General features: G+C 38.2%; 2 long non-coding RNA genes across 3 annotated transcripts; both read left to right on the top strand.

The window, feature by feature from the left end:
* Positions 1 to 541: 541 nt before the first annotated feature.
* LOC143899732 (uncharacterized) lies at positions 542 to 5,438 on the top strand. Its single transcript, XR_013257586.1, has 8 exons — positions 542 to 1,311; positions 1,427 to 1,616; positions 1,712 to 1,949; positions 2,121 to 2,273; positions 2,427 to 2,611; positions 2,992 to 3,106; positions 3,363 to 3,595; positions 3,851 to 5,438. It is a non-coding gene; the product is annotated as an uncharacterized LOC143899732 (long non-coding RNA).
* Positions 5,439 to 12,341: 6,903 nt separating this feature from the next.
* LOC143899731 (uncharacterized) lies at positions 12,342 to 16,307 on the top strand. Of its 2 annotated transcripts, none has more exons than XR_013257585.1 (3): positions 12,342 to 12,720; positions 12,783 to 13,142; positions 16,182 to 16,307. It is a non-coding gene; the product is annotated as an uncharacterized LOC143899731 (long non-coding RNA). The 2 variants fall into 2 exon arrangements; XR_013257584.1 differs by lacking the exon at positions 16,182 to 16,307 and adding an exon at positions 14,957 to 15,081.
* The last annotated feature ends 1,049 nt before the right edge of the window (positions 16,308 to 17,356 follow it).

Here is a 17,356-nt window from a genome sequence, read left to right as displayed (position 1 = left end):
GAAAAGAAGAATAATTAGTCTGATTGAAAATTCGATAGATACTTACCTTCTCGGTATATCAGAGGTCAAACCGAGTGGCGACCGTTGAATTCAAGGACACCCCGCGTTGATTCGTGTCTTCCCATGTACCGTCCGGTTACAACCTCACCTCCCCTCCCCTACACTCTCCTCCCATCCTTCCCTTCCTCTCACCCCTCCCCTCCTCTCTCCTAACCATGCGACCGCGCGCTTCGGCGGCGAGTTTGGGAATGATCCGACGAGCGTGCTCGCCGGAGAAAAGACCGACCAAGGGGACAAAGGCGACGGATGGTAACGCGAGACACCCCAACCGTGACAAGGTACAGAAGCGTGGGCGAGAAAGTAGAAAATATCTCGTAGCGGGGGAACGGAGGAACTACCCCCGCAGCCGGTACACGCGCCCATCAAGCGGGCGCATGGAAAAGTCAAAAGGCGGAATTCATAGACGTTGCTCAAGACTTGTCTTAAGCATAATCTTGGCAAAGACGGTCTTAAGATCGAAAACCGTCTGAAGACGGCTTTAAATGCATAGATAAATCTTGAGAACACAAGTTCTAGCTTAAGATCGTCTTGACGAAGTCTGTGCTTATAAATATGGCTTCGGCAATGTTCGGGAAACCAAGCTTTTTGACCAATCATGAGAAAGATTTACAATAATTTACCGGGGATTGCGTCATTCTCGCCGTCGTGGCCGGTGGCCGTCATCGCGTCGTGTACCGCGACGATTAACCTTAAAGAGAGCGACGGGTGCATTGGTGGTGTTTTCCCTCCGAGGAGGTACGACGAGCATCATCGCGTTGTGTACCGCGACGATTAACCTTAAAGAGAGCGACGGGTGCAGTGGTGGTGTTTTCCCTCCGAGGAGGTACGACTAGTAAACTCGAGTCGCCGATATTCGAGGCAAGGAGGTGTGACGAGGAAAGTGCGGTAGTCATCGATGTGAGAGACGAGCAGCCGAGAACGACGAGGAAGAGCAGAGGGAGCGAGTGCGAAAGGAGAGAGCGAGATAGCGAGAGAGAGGGACAGCGGACAAGCCGAAGCGTCGCAAGCCAGGAAGTTCCGACGACCGCTACTCCATTAGGGAGCTCCAGAAGTGGCAACGGTTTCGTCGGGAAGTATCGAAATTGGCGCGAGGGGCGGAAAAGTCAGCTGTGGTCTGGCTCTGGTGATAGCGGCGGAAGCGGAAAATCCCGAGGCTCAATCGTTTATGGTTAGTTTTAACGCATTCAAGTTTCCCAGCAGCGACAATATAAGATTCCAGTGCAACGCGTGTGCTTTGAACGCTGTCAACCTGTGAGTACTCGCTTTTGCAATCATTTTATACGTATAAGCCAAAATGCAAATTTCGACAATAAAAATATTAATATTTTTAAAATAAAAATGTAACGTGTATCTTTTCTATTAACAGGTAAATTGTAGCGGTTATAACGCCTTCGGTCGTCGTCGCAGAGATGTTGATTCCAAGAATAATGACACATCGCTTATAAGTGTATCTGATGGATATGAAGGTCAATTTCGTGAAGAGATAACTATTCAATCGAACTTAATATTTACTCTGGAAAGGAGAGAGGAGAGGTATACAGCAGATCCAGCTGAAGGTAAAGCACAGCATGCGCAAAGAAATAACAACTTTCACGTATAGCGTATTGGAATAAAGGAAGTAATCATTCTTGCTCTTTTTGTTACATTTCAGCCGAAAGAGTGGAAGATATCTGTGTTTCTATTGTCGGCTTTATCAATAGCATTAATAATTACGGCGTTTTTAGCACTGGTTGCCGTAGCTATCGCTGTGTCATGCTGGCTTATAGCGTATCGACGTGAGCCAAAGACTGCTGGACCACCGCCACACCCATCAGAGTTCCCAAACCCCTTGTTCACTACTGAATTTGTAGCTGAATCTTCTCCTGACTATCTATTGCTGCATTGGTTACGTACGTATGAAATTCTCACGCTATATAATAATAAATAATTAGTAGTACTTGTGTATATATATATACATATATATATACATATATGTATATATATATATACGTATATTATATATAAGCAGATGTAAGTAATAATTACTGTTTTTGCATTATGTAAAATTTGTCTTATTTTAGATATACCGATGAATTTAAAATATTCGAGAAGATATGATGGGATTATCTATTGATGCTCATGGTGCAAATATATTCAACAAGCGTGAAAAGTTGATGACATTACAAATATTGTTAGAAGAAAATTCATGCACATGTAATATATAATATAGAGAGGTAATTATAAAAATTATTATCACTTGTATTATTTCAAAGAGTATTGTTTTATAAAAGTTTACTGACCGTTTTTATCTAAAAAGTATATACATATTCGTATTATATTGAACTGATATACAGAGTTTATCAGACTTCTTTCTCATTCAATCACAGACGCATGAAGCTGTTAAGAAAGACCGATCTATGCTTGAATACAGCGATATCTTAGAAATAGATAGATAGTGACAGTCGTGACCATCGCCGCGTGACAGATAGTGATAGTGAAATATATATATTAACGGCAGGGAGCTGATGCCGAGGAGATCTTTAAGAAGGAAGGAGTATCCAAAATCGCACACGTACGTATATATGCTGTCTTGTAAAAGTTGTAAAAGTTAAGAGAATGAGAAAGTGATCTGGTATCTATATGCACGTTGTGACAGGCATTATGTTTATATTGTATTTTGATTTCGTTAATTTGGATGCTTTGAATGTACAATCTCGCGTCTTTAAAATGTAATAATTCTCATAGTCAGACACTGTTGAGGCATAATTGTTTAGCACAAGAGGTCCTCTTGTGTTTGATAATACGAGTTGCTACAGAGTGCCTCTAATTGTAAGAATCTCTTCTCCTTTACCCTCTCTTTCTTCCCCCATTCCCGAATTTACAATATTGTGTGGTTCGTATCGTGTGTCATTACCTATTATAAATGTCCTTTTCTCTTGTTTTCTCACGCAGGAACATTTTATATTCAACTATGTGGTATACAATTTTGCCGCTATATATTGACCGCAGGGAGGTGTGACCGAAGAGATCTTTAAGAAGGAAAATGTATCCAAAATTGCACATGTATGTACGTATACATATGCTTTCTTGTAAATTTTAAAAGTTGAAAAGAACGAAAAAGTGTTCTGTAGCGCAATTTGTATTGTAGGCAAGTTATGTTAAAATATTTGTAAATTGAGTCCCTATTATCCATTATGATATAATTTTTATCAACAATATTAGAGGAGTAACGAAAATTAATTTTATTAAGTATTCAAAGCAATTGAGAGTTTTTAGCATTAAGTATTTTCATTTTCTCATAATATGCTTTAAAAATATTGCAGGGGACTTTTGTGAGTTATGCGAAGCAATTGATACTATTAAGGTTCATTGGTCATATGAAATTTGCACACGTCAAGCTTGACATCCTAAAGATCACAATGCATTCTGAAAACGATACCGTGCAGGTTCGTTGGCGTATACGTGGTGTCATCACAGGCTGGAAGGTATTTTCGGTGTTTTGGAAGTAAAATTTGGAAAATACAACATGTCATAAAATAAGCGCTAACCAGGAAATGTAAGTGTAATCAGTGCTCTAAACATTCCTTTTAATAATAATATAAAATTGTTCTTATAAACATATTAATTATAATTTATTCAAGTTGTCTATTATTTGAAAAGAACTTGATTTTTAGTTTTGTTTTTTATTCTACTTTCAGAAAAACATAAAATAATTTAGATTTCCTAAAATTAATTTTGTTTATGCTATTGGAGAGGAAAGACTTATTATAAAATTGATTATAATACCAAGACAATTATATAACGATTTCAGATGGTACGACTGCTTTTTTATGTTAATGCTGAATGGAAAAGTCTATAAGCATATTGCGGATCAGGATACAGCCACGAAAAAGAAAAATATGCGCATGGCAGGGAAATTAGCGCTATTCACAGGCTTTGTAAGCATATTTAGTAACAACGAGGATTCTTTGAATTGAGCTCTGTCTTAAAATCGCATCAATTGAAGTGAATCCACTACTGAGTGCTGAAATTATACGATTTTATCTGTCACAACAAATAGACCAAGAAGAATGCTATTTTCGGTCGATGGTTTTGAATGTTGCTGACGTATCTATTTCGTTGCAAATGCATTATTATGAAATAATGATCGGTAGTAAATAAGAGATATGTGAATTAAAAAGATGTGTACATTAACTAAACAGTATCTTTGTATGATTACAAACTATCTTTGTTTGGCGCTCACCAAACTGTAGATAGATGCATGTATCATACTTATTAGTTTAGTCTCGTTACTCGTTGTACATAGTAGTCTTCGCATACCTAGTATTAAGTCGTTCGGTGACTCGCGCGAAACGTCGGCGGATCGCGATCAACGCGGAATCCACAATTGCGCGACTCAGCAATCGGTGCTGCCCTCGCTCACCCCACGAGGGCACCCGCCTGAAGAACAGGTACTCGCTCGCGACACTGTTCCAGCGCCGCGAGCTCTCGGCACTCATCGTTACGACGTCTCGGAGCACGGAGATTTCGGAGCAGAGAGACGTGCGCTTACATACGGAGTCGCGAGATCACCCGCCCGCTCCCTGAAAATGCGATCGCCTACTTTCTCGGCCTTCTGGTTTGCTGCCTCTATCTGTTTACTCCTGCTTGCTTGCTGCCTGCCTTGACTTGTTTGCTGCCTGCTTTGCATCTACCTTGCTTGCTGCCCTGTTTACGCTGCAGCACGAGCCCGATCGTGACCGAGAGACGAAGCATCCAGGAGTCGACGGCACAACGAACGGTGAGTCGCATTTGCTTAACTTTCGCTTTGGGGAGACTTTACACACACCCCCTGGTCCTTCGAGCTTCGCTTTATCGCAAATCCGGGTACGGCTCTACCGCCCCCCGAGCAATCTTTATCCAATTTTTTAGTGACAATGTCCGAATAATTTGCATTAGTATTTCTGTGTAAAAAAATATGACGATTATATTACAGTATATCTGACGATTTTAATATAATTATAGAGGTAGGGTGTCTAAATTGTTATCGTTCCATCCAAATGTAGCTTTTATACTATTCGGATAGTATCGATATTTTATGCTGCTTAGAAACAAGTAAAAAGTATTTTAAGACACTTGTATCGTTTCCAGAATATAAAAACTTGTGTTTAGATTACAGATATACGTTTTGGGTATTGGCGTATCTATTTTGTTGCAAATGTATCATTGTGAAATAATGATCGGTAGTAAATAAGAGATATGTGAATTAAAAATATGCATAGTACCTATCATCTGATTTTTTAATTTTAGTAGTGACAATGTCCGAATAATTTTGCGTTAGTATTTTTGTGTAAAAAAATATGACGATTATACGATTATATTACAATATATCTGAAAAATGTTAGAAAATAAAAGAATTGTTTAAAGGTATCCTGTATATCATAATATCTATTTGCTTTGCCTGTATGGGATGTTAATAACGCGTAAGATAATATAATCATTAAAGTAATATTTCTTAAATGTATATATTTCATACTTAATTTTATTTCATAAATACTATCACATTTATTCCTATGAATCGTTTACATTTATTACGCTATTATAAGGTAGGATGTGTAAATTATTACCGTTCCATTCAAATGTAGCTTTTATAGTATTATTTATCGTATACCTTAAGCTGTTTATAAAAAAGTAAAAAATATTTTAAAACAAAAGAAAGATATAGAGATAGAAAAAGAAGAAAGAAGGAGAAGAGAAGGAACAATATAGAGAAAGGTATAATATATTATAAAAATATTTATTATATTGCAAATATATTTAAATTTATATATTAGTTAACTTTTTTATATACACTATCGCTCATTAATTTCAGTATACAACAGATTCGTAGATTTCTCTGTAAAGGATGAATATCATGATACGTGTTTTGCACAGAAATGAATGCACTTGCTGTTATAAACATTTCTCTTGCATGCATGACATTTGTATATAAATAATATATAAAAATGCAATGCATGCAAGTGTTTATAACAGCAAATGTATTCATTTCTGTACAAAACATATGTATCATGTTCATCCTTTACAGAGAAATTAACAAATATAGGGGTATATTGAAATTAATGAGCGGTAGTGTATATAAAGAAGTTAAAAAACTAATATATAAATTTAAATATATTAAGAGATGGAGAGCTGGGAGAAAGAAAGGGCAAGGAGAAGTGAAAGAGGAAGGAAAGTGGGAGATAGGAAAAAGAGATAAAGCAATAGAAGCGAAAGTAAGAGAGCTAGAAAGGTGGAGAGAGTTAGAAAAGAGAGACAGAAGGAGGAACAATGTAGTAGTGAAAGGAGTGGAGGTAGAGGAGGGAAGGCAAAAGAAAGCGGTAGAAAAGTTATGGCTAGAGATGGGGGAGGAGGGAGGAATAAAAGAGGTAAAAAAGAAAGACGGGGAAAAAGAAGATGGTTTTAGTTAGGTTAAAAGATAGAGTATAATAAAAAAAGAGGTAATGCAGAAGAAGAATTTGTTGAAAGGGAAAATGGAAGAAATAAAGAATGACATGACCTTGAAGGAAAGCATCAAAGAAAAATGCAATGGAGCCTGGAGAGGATAGCTGAGAAGGAGAGAAGAAATAGAAGAAGAGATTACGTAAAATACGGAAAGATTTGGATAGAGGGAAAAAGGTGAAGTTGAGATGTGGAAAAAAAAGTCCTGAGAGATGGAAGGGAAAAAGAAAGAGGAACAGAAGAAAAGAGAAAGAGTAGAAGAGAGGGTGACGGAAAAATGAAATGTAAAGGTAGTGAGGAGGAAGGAGAAACGATGAGAGGGGTGGGCGGAGAAAAGAGGGAGGAGAGGGAGAGTAGGGAGGAAGAGAGTGTAGTGAGGCTGAGGGGAAGAGGGAAAGGAGTCAGAGAGAGTAGAGTGTGGAAAGTAAAAAGGAGTGAAAGAGAGGAAAAAGAAGGAGAGGGGGAAGAAAGGAATGCAGGAGGGAGGAGGAAGAGAAGGAACAGGAACGAAGCCCAAAGATAGGCTTTTGAGATGTAGCGGGAGTGGAGGGAAAACAGGAAGAGTTTTTGGAAAGGATAAAAAAGTAGGATGTCGTGGGGTTGGTGAAAACATGGCTGAAATAGGAGGAACGGGAGAAGATGAAGAATAACGTGCCAAAGGAGTTCAACTGGAGGATACAGGGTGTAAAGAAAGAAAGAGTTGGAAGAAGAGGAAAAGCAATAGATGGGATAATGATGGGAGTCAGAAAGGTGTTAGAAGGGAAAGAAGAATGGATAAAGGAGGAGGGTTTAATGATTAGAGAAGTAAGATGGAAGAAGGAGAAATGGAGATTGGCAATAGTTTACGTAAACAGCAATTTATGATAATGAGTAAAATAAAATTGGTGAAGGAGGAGGAAAAGAGAAAAAAAGATGGATAGTGGGGGGCGATTTAAATGCGAGAACAGGGGAGAAAGTTGCGCTGGAGGATGGAGAAGAGGGAGTTGAAAGAAAATCGAAAGATAAAATGATAAATAGGCAGGGGGAAGGGCTGATTAGATGGGTTGAAAAAAAAGGGTGGGGAATTATGAATAGAGCATAGGAGGGAGATGAGAAGGAGGGGTGAATTTACAGGAGAAAGAGGGGAAACAGTGATCAATTACGCGAAGGAAGATAGGAATGTTTGAGAAAGAGTGACAAGATTGGAGGTGGGGTGTGAGGTAGATTCGGATCACCAATCAGTAGCAGTACGGGTGGACAAAGGGGGTGGTGGTGAGAGAAGAGGGACAATAGCGGAGGAAGAAAAGTGGGTGGAAGAGACGGACTGGTCGGAAGAGGCAAGAGAGAAGTTTAGAAGAAGAACGGAGGAGGTAGAAATAGGTAGTGGGGCCAATATAGGTAAAGAAATCGAAAAGTTGACAAAAATAATTAAGATGAAAGAAAAGATGAGAAAAGTAAAAAGAGGGGCAGAAGGAACAGGAGGATGGTGGGATGGGGACTGTGGAAAAAAGAGGAAAGAGGTAGAAAAGTTATTGAGAGACTGGAAAAGGGGAAGACAATATAAAGAACATTATAAGAAAAAAAAAGAATATAAGGAAATGTGTGAGAGGAAAAAGGAAAAAAAGAGAAATTTGCTGCAAGAGGTAAGAGAGGTGAGAACAGAGAAGCAGGTGTGGGAAGTAATAAAGAAGGAAAGGAGAAGAAGAGTAGAAATTAATAAGGAGATAACAATGAAGGAGTGGGATGAATACTTAAGAGACATGTTAGAAGGAACGAAATATAAGCAAAGGTTGTAGGAGAAGGAAAGGAGGAAGAGCAGGGAGCGGAGGGGAAAGTAGAGAAAGGAGAGAGGATAGGATGGGAAAAGGTAGAGAGAGTGCTGATAGGGTTGAAAAAAAATAAAGCGGCGGGAGAGAACGTGATAGGAAATAAATGTATATCCATAAATGTATATCCATAAACTATTATTTCAATTATCATTTCCTTACTTGCCGACATTGTGATATATTTTAAGTGTATTAATTATAATTATATAATAAACGACAAATTTGTTTAAAATTTAAAAATTTTATACATATTTAACTTTTAGAATACTCTGTATTTATGTTTTCTATTACTATTAATTAATATTATTGTTAGAATTAAAAAGATCAAAATTTTTATTATTAGTTGTACCTATAAAATACACATAGTACATATATTATGTAAGAGAAAGGGTGAAATTATTATTTACTATGCTTAAGGCAAATGAATTATACTAATAAAAACTTTATACTATCTACTACTAGAAACATAAAATATTAATTTTTTGTATTTAATTAAAAAAAACTTAGAAACACTTGCATTTTTGCCATGTATCCTAGAAGGGTGGATTATATGACATTCATGGGTAAAATGTAAGCCTTATAAAAAGTTACAAATAATGTTTATAAATAAGGCAATAAATTGTCATAATAAGTTATAAAATATGTGTAACAAGTTTATTAAAATGTAAGAATGATAAATAAATTATAAAACCAAAAATTTTTAAAAAGAAGATAGAAAAACGATAGGGGTGTATTAAAGATTATTATTGTTATACGATCCAAAAAGAGAAAGAAAAAGAACACATAGAAGATTTCGAGTTTTAAAAAGTATCCGTACTACGGCCTAAATCCTGCATGCTAACTTGCCGTATATCCTAAACACACGAGGGATATACAAGATATTAAAATAAACAAAAAATACAAGAGCTATGCACTTGTATTTTGCTGTATTCCATCATTTACTATCCCTCTACACTTATGTGTCGTGAAATAACCATTAAACTTTTTACATATTCCCTACAGTAATTATTTTACGTAGGTCGTAACACAAGATCGCGCTTCTTACTACGGTGAGAAATCAATTCAAATCACGACAGTTTTGTTAATATTAACAGTAAAGTAAAAACTGATATACTAATATATCATAAAGGCACATAAAAGATTAATTGCGAGCAAGTAACTTCATTCTTTCTATTTTTTCTGACATCTGCGGCGTAAAACCCCTCGTGGCGTAAAAATACCAGACTTACTCTATAATAAAAAATGTTTTGGATGCATCCTCATGTAACTTTTTAGTATGTTATTGTTTATAAGGTTTTAGAATATTTGTTTATATATATAAGGAATAACATATAAATATAGTAAATATTTTCACTTTCTTTATAAAATTATAGTATAGCTAAGAATGTATAAAATAAACATACTAGCATTTTTTTATTTTTTGTAATGCAATATTTTTATTAGTTGGTGTAAAGAAAACACATTGTTACTTATTTTCAAGAAAGACATGTGGTTGCATATTCCAAATTACATATTTTTTTTGCTAAGCAACAATTTTTTTACACCAATTGATTTATTTTATTATTCTGTACATAAAAATGTTAAAGGTACTGTTACCAAAAAATGAATAGTTTATGAGGTACTTTATATTTCGCCAAAATGTGCCAGAATAAAATATGAAATATCTTGTAAACTATTAATTTCTTTACAACTATCTTAATACTTTTATATGTAGAATAATTAGAAAAAACATATTATGAAAAAAATGGCGATGACCTTTATGTTACCTTAAAAAATCGATTTATTTCAAAATTGGTTTTATCATTATTTGTCCTCTTTGATGCATCTTTTGTCTAAAACGTTTTTTCATATTTTCCATATTTTTCGAGATATTTGCCTGGGGCGTTTAAAATGGCACACCTGGTATATAAATATATAAATAGGTATGTAAACTATTAATTTGTTAATTAAAACTCTAACTAAAATTTTTATGTAGAATAATGAGAAGAATTATATTATAAAAGAATCATACAATTTTTATTTAAAAAAATGGAGATGACCTTTATATGACCTTAAAGATTCGATTTTTTTGAAAATTGATTTCATCAATTATTGATTATTTGTGCCCCTTGATATTTTACATTTGTCTAAACCGTTTTCTCGTATCTTCTATAATTTTCGATATATTTGTTTGGGGTATTTAAAATAACATACCCTGTATATATATGTATATGTATATACATATACAGGTTCTGCAAACAAAAAATGTCCACCATCTATATTTCAGAAATGGCTTAAAATTATGAAAAATATCGAAATGTACGTGTTTGATCATTTCGAGGGGCAACTCAGAGGATTGGGAGTCGTCTCCCCAAGGGATTGCCCTAAGAAAACTCCAAATCCTTAAAAATTTTAAATGGAACCTCTTATATTGTATATCGTTAGAAAGAGCATAAAATAAGATAAATTTTGGCTCAAACCAGAGGTTGATACATTAACTCATTCGGGAATTATTTTTCATGCAAAAATAAGAAGTTAAAATAAGAAGAATCTTCATGAATGTTTGTTTGACGTTTACGTGCGCGTTTGCGAGAGTTCGTTAAGAGTTTAAAAACGTTATTTTCTTGCTAGAAGCATTTAATAATTTACTTGCATTTACTTAATAGAATGTATAAAATCAACGAAGTCGGGAAATATTCTGCAGATATTGAGTACTGTTTACAAATACAAACCAAATATGACCATTTCAATCACTTTCTACGAATGTAAGCAGCTGTAAATTACTGGAGCACAGAAATGGTCATAACTCGGAAATAAGGTCAAATAGGACATATGTTTATATTTTTTCATTGTTTTCGTGTCTTGAATCTACCACTACAATATTTCCCACTTATTAGGAAACACCTGTATGGATGTATGTATGTATGTACATATAACATAAGTACAGTTGTCGAATGTCAAACGTTAAGAAATGTAGAAAATTAAGAACAAGATGATAAGGCTATGGTCCATTTGATGCTACAAATGCTTTGAAGCGTTCTTCATCTTCTTCGTTTTTCTTCACTGAAAAAAAAGAGAAGAGGAATACTTCGAAGAGCATTTGTAATGTTAAATAAATCGCAGCTTAAGTAAACATACATGGAACTACACACCAATAATTTTTAAAACTATAAGAGGAATGACTAAAGGTGGGATAATTACGACAACAGGTAAGGAATTACACAGACTAAAACCAAAGGAGAATATACGAGACAATGCAATAAAATTTTATATATAACAAAAACAGATGAAATTATTCTGTATGGTCAAAATATTGCAAAAATATTGGAGATACTGATTGAAAAAGTGCAGAAAGAAGAAGATATATATTTGAAAAAAATTATATATTATTTTTTAATTATGCAACGTCTCGTCCGGATGGATATATATGTGTAGTGCGCTCCCTGCGCAGTTACCAACAGGCGATTTTAAAGACTCTAAAAACGCGCGTTTTTCTCGGTTCGCGCGCGAGTCGAGCGTCACCTCCCCGCCGTAGCGCTTCATTGTTTTTCCTGTTGTGCGTTCATCAATAGTGCGATTATTTTCTTTGCAAGATTTAGGTTATTTATCGAGTAAAAATGGGCAAGTCCATGCATAAATCGAGGAAGAGGAGGAAGTCATCGTCATTCAAGCATCGTGATCGCATTGAGGATCTGGAAAACAAGATATCGCAGTTGATCGAAGTAATCGAGGAGAGAGGTTAGATATCCACATGTCGAGTCTTTATCGCCGACCGTGTCCTCTGCTCTCGCATGTCACACTGACCAAGAGTCGGATGCGGAGAGACCTTCTGACGACATCATTAGGGAGGACAGTCCCGGTCGAGCGAAATCTGCCTCTCAGGTGGCAGAAATGGCAAATCCTGCTAGACAGGTTATGCCAGAGGATCCGCACGTTACAGGTGTGTACGTTCATCCCAGTTCTGTAATACAGACCGAGGAGTCGACACAACCTTTTCCGATTAATCGGAATACCTTTTCTTCTGTTGTGGCGGCGGTAAGTAATCTGCCAGACGATGGCTTGCCCACGTCCCCCCCGAGCAAGACGATAGTTTTGTCGGAGCCCGCTGCAGCAGAGGATTCGGCGGATACCTTAACTAGAGAGCTCTTCGGTGCCATAGGACAAATAGCAGAGACACAATCTTGGAACGACCTTGTTGTCCAGCAGTTGCGTGAGTTAATGCGGAAAGGCCTTCCCGCGGACCAGCGAGAAATTCTGTTTAAGAAGTACTCTCCCCCGGAGGAGGGAGAATTAGATTTCCTCAAGGCTCTTAAACTAAACATAGAGTGCAAATCGGCTTTAAAAATCGGAGAGGCATTGTCGGATCTTCTCAAACCGGAGGCCCAAAGCTCCCTCAACGCCGAGGCTCGTGCTGCAATCGGTAAATTTCAACGAAGGAATTAAGATCATAGCACACCTATTCTATCGTCTTTCCTTGTTTAGACGGGCTCTTGTCAAGCCGACATTTAATATTGTGGCCAAGAACACAGCCGATGCCATTCCGGTAGATAATTTATTGTTTGGCGCTTCGTTCGGTGAAGAAATTAAGAAAGCAGCCTTAATGGAGAAGTCGTCCAAGGACATTGTTAATGCGTCATTAACGCTCTCAAAAAAGACTCAGCAGCCAATTAAACGCCCGCTACAGACTGCACCCGTTAGGTCGGGAAATGCACGTGCCCCTGTATCGAGATCGAGACAGTTGGCGACAAGGAGAACAGGCGCGTCGAGCAGCAGTCGCCAGTCGCCGCACCGCTACAGGCCCCGCTACAGGTCCCATTCCAGGAGGCGTTAGAGGAAAGTCAGGTAACCGTGGACGGCAGGTTATCAAGGTTTTTACCCAAATGGAAGGAAATTACATCCGATCCAGTGATTCTCCAAGCGATAACAGGCTATAAGCTTCCCTTTTAGCACCATCCACCACATCAAAAGTTTGAACCCTCTATCCACTTATCAGACTGAGAGATGCAAATTTGTCGTCATTAGATAGATAATCTCTATGCTAAGGGCGCTATTGAACCTGTGTCAGATTGCGAGGTACAATTCCTGTCACCATATTTTGTCATTAAAAAACATTCGGGAGATTGGAGATTCATTCTTAATCTTAAGCGGCTCAATGAATATATCATTGCCCCGCATTTTAAACTAGAGAATTGGAAGACGGTAGTTCAGCTTTTTTCACCGAGTGATTTTCTCGCATCAATTGACATACAGGACGCATATTTGCATATTCCGATCTGTCCAGAGGATAGGAAGTATCTCCGTTTTCGGTTTCAGGGTCAATTTTTTCAATTTAAAGTCTTACCGTTTGGGCTCGCTTCAGCCCCTTTTATTTTTACTAAGTCCTTGAAACCTGCGTTATCGTATCTAAGAGAGAAAGGACTCTTTTTAGTCGCTTTTCTAGATGATTTCCTGATAATTGCACCCTCATACGAGGCATGTTTACGTAATATTTTCGAAACATCGAATCTTCTATCTTCGCTTGGATTTTTAATAAACGAACGGAAAAGTGTATTTTCTCCTTCTACATCCTGTCTTTACTTAGGTTTCATCTTTGACTCTATTTATTTTTCAGTTTCTATTCCTTCAGAAAAAAGGGAAAAATTGCTGAAATTAACGCTGTCTTTCTTGGATAAGAAGTTTTGTACTATTCGAGAGTTCGCAAGTTTCATTGGCTCATTAATTTCGATCTGCCCAGCGGTCCAATATGGGATTTTACATACCAAGATTTTGGAAAGGGTTAAATTTCATGCTCTGCTAGATGCAAACGACAATTTTGAAGCGCGGATGACGCTTCTTTCTTCCATTAAAGAGGATCTTTTGTGGTGGAAAAATGTTTTTGCTGACACCTCTCAGCGTAATGTTATTCGTTCGGGCATCTTTACTCGGGAAATTTTCACCGTCGCCTCGCTAACCGGATGGAGTGCTGTCTGCGGGGAAAACCGCACACACGGGTTCTGGTCAGCGGAGGACAAGCTCAATCACATCAATTACTTGGAACTTCTGACTATATTTCATGCCTTGAAATGTTTTGCATTTGATTTAAAGCATTGCAACATTCTATTAAGAGTGGACAATGCAACAGCTCTCTTTTACGTGAACCGCATGGGATCGATTAAATTCCCCCACTTGTCGAATCTCGCCAGAAGAATCTGGTGCTGGTGTGCAGAACGTGACCTTCTCATCTACACCTCGTATATTTCCTCTGCCCAGAATTTTGAGGCAGATGCAGAATCTCGAACCATTTCTGAAGAAACAGAGTGGTCGTTAGAGCAAAGTTATTTTAGGATACAATAGGATTTTCGGTCCATTTGATATTGATTTATTCGCCGCATCTATCAATGCAAAATGTTCACGTTTTGTGTTTTGGTTTCCGGATCCGGAAGCTTTCTCAGTGGATGCTTTCTCTTTAGATTGGAGCAAATTTTAATTTTACGCCTTTCCCCCGTTTATTTTAATTTTAAAGGTTTTACGAAAAATTATCACGGACAGAGCGGAGGGAGTTATATTGGTTCCATGGTGGCCAGCACAACCCTGGTTCCCGCATTTTTTGCCGCATTAATTATTAATCAACCTGTGTATTTTGAACCGGACATTCACATGTTGTCATCTCCTTTTAGGGAAATTCACCCAGTCTGGAAGTCTGGAGCAAGACACGCCTGGCTGTCGCGAGATTATCCGGCAAGCCTTCCTAGTCAGAGGTACACTCACGGTTGCATTGAACGCGATACTCGCCTCTATTTCAGACGCTACGATGGCTTAATATGCTAAGCCAATTAGACTGTGGTGGTTCTTCTGTAAACAGAGACAAATTGATTGTTTCCGCCCGTCCTTTTCAGTATTTTTGGAATTTTCATCTTGGCTGCTACCGGAGCTTCGTTCTTACTCAACTCTGAACACGTATCGGTCAGCCATTTCTCTGCTTTCTGCAGAAGAAATAGGCTCACACCCGCTGGTGAGATGATTTTTTAAGGGATTGGCGGCGCTGAAACCACAGCGTCCTCGATACAATTTTATTTGGGATCTGGCGCAGGTGATTACCTATTTATCTACATTATACCCCCACGAGGATCTCTCTTTGGAAATCCTCTATAGAAAACTGGTAACGCTTCTCGCGCTCACGACTGCGCAAAGGATGCAAACGCTAGCAGCTATACAATTTTCAAACATCACAATTACCGACACCTTGGTCATCAAAATTCCAGCGAGGCTCAAGACTTCGAAGATTGGAAGACCGCAACCCTTGCTCATCTTTAAACCATTTGCGGACAGACCAAACCTATGCGTTCTTTCATTGGTGAAATTTTATTTAAACCGTACAAAAGAACTTAGAAGCAGAAAGGACGACTCGCTCTTTATCGCTACTCGCCTTCCAGTTTCATCCCAATCTCTAGGCCGTTGGGTTAAAACGGAGTTGAGCGCAGCAGGTATAGACACCTCTATATTCTCGGCTCATTCCACTCGCCATGCCTCGACATCATTAGCGGCCAGTAAGGGCATCAGTTTGGACGAAATTCGGCGAACTGCAGGGTGGACCAAATCTTCGGAAGTTTTCGCCCGTTTCTATAATTGCCCTATCGTCGAAGACCCTGCTTTCTGTTCCACTATACTTAATACGGGTTAACATATTAATTGTCTTTGTATTATCCAGTGCATAATTTAAATTCTGCTTTGTAAACAGGATCTCGGAGGCAAATCTGAGCTTTAAATATCTACACATATATCCATCCGGACGAGACGTTGCATAATTAATAAGTTGAACGAACTTACCTTAAGTGAAGTTCGACTGTAATTATGCTGTCTCGTCCGGATGGATAGTCCCACCCTCCCAAGCCCCGATTTCAGATTTGCAGCTTTAAAAGTATGAAGCGCTACGGCGGGGAGGTGACGCTCGACTCGCGCGCGAACCGAGAAAAACGCGCGTTTTTAGAGTCTTTAAAATCGCCTGTTGGTAACTGCGCAGGGAGCGCACTACACATATATATCCATCCGGACGAGACAGCATAATTACAGTCGAACTTCACTTAAGGTAAGTTCGTTCAACTTATTAATTATATTAAATAAATGAAGCACTAAAAAAATATAAATAAAAAAAATTTTTTATCGAACCAATTTCAAAAAAACTCTAAAAAGTAAAAAAAATAAAGCTTTTTTATTTCTTTTTAATTTTTTTTATTTTTTAGTTTTTTTGAACTCAGTTCTATATTTTTTTTAAATTTTTGAGCAATTTTTAAAATTTTAATTGTTTCTTCAATTTTTTTAAATAGATTTATATATCAATTTCTATGTAACATTGCAGCCGTATGCTTCACTGGGACTGCCAAGCGACCCAAAGGAGGCAACGGTGAACGAAAACCAAACTAGATTTAAGATTCCGACACAGCATTCCGAGGAGGGGGAACTCAACTGGGCTAGGACCCAAGCGTTATTAAAATTATGGCTAGGGGAACGCGAACTCAGGCGCGAAAATTACCCACATAATACAATCCGACGCGATCATAGATTTAAGTATAACGAACCAGATGCCCGTACGGTGTGGAAGCCGTCCCTAACGACAAACCAGACCATCAAGGACGGCAAGGCGCAGTAGCGACGAGGGCCGACCAAGGGGAGCCAAGATGGCGGATTGTTCGCAATTTTGTTTAATTAAAGATTCTCGCATTAATAAACGGCCCCTGACCGAATCGGGGAGCCCGGGAAGCAACTGTAGCTGGACAAGATCGCATTTTGACCGCGAGAATAGAAAATGGCGGACCGTCCGTAATCTACGAGAAAGCGATCGGGGCGTGATATCGCGCGGTGCATGACAGAACTACGAGACACGAGAAGGTCACATAGCCGAAAATTGAAGCGATCCGATAACGGATACGCGAGTTAGGGTACCGTCCGGAAGTTTGCACCAGGTGCGTCATCTCCGGGAACTGAGTAGCCCTGACGAGAGGGGGGGGCCTGATTAGGCTCCGTACCGCGCGCCGTCGAAATCCGACGACCGGGAGACAAGTTGGCGTACCGTCCGCAAA

The sequence above is a fragment of the Temnothorax americanus genome, unplaced genomic scaffold, assembly GCF_048541705.1.
Source record: "Temnothorax americanus isolate GAGA-0224 unplaced genomic scaffold, ASM4854170v1 Scaffold282, whole genome shotgun sequence".
In the NCBI taxonomy this organism is placed as follows: domain Eukaryota; kingdom Metazoa; phylum Arthropoda; class Insecta; order Hymenoptera; family Formicidae; genus Temnothorax; species Temnothorax americanus.
This window is presented reverse-complemented; position numbering and strand designations above follow the sequence as displayed.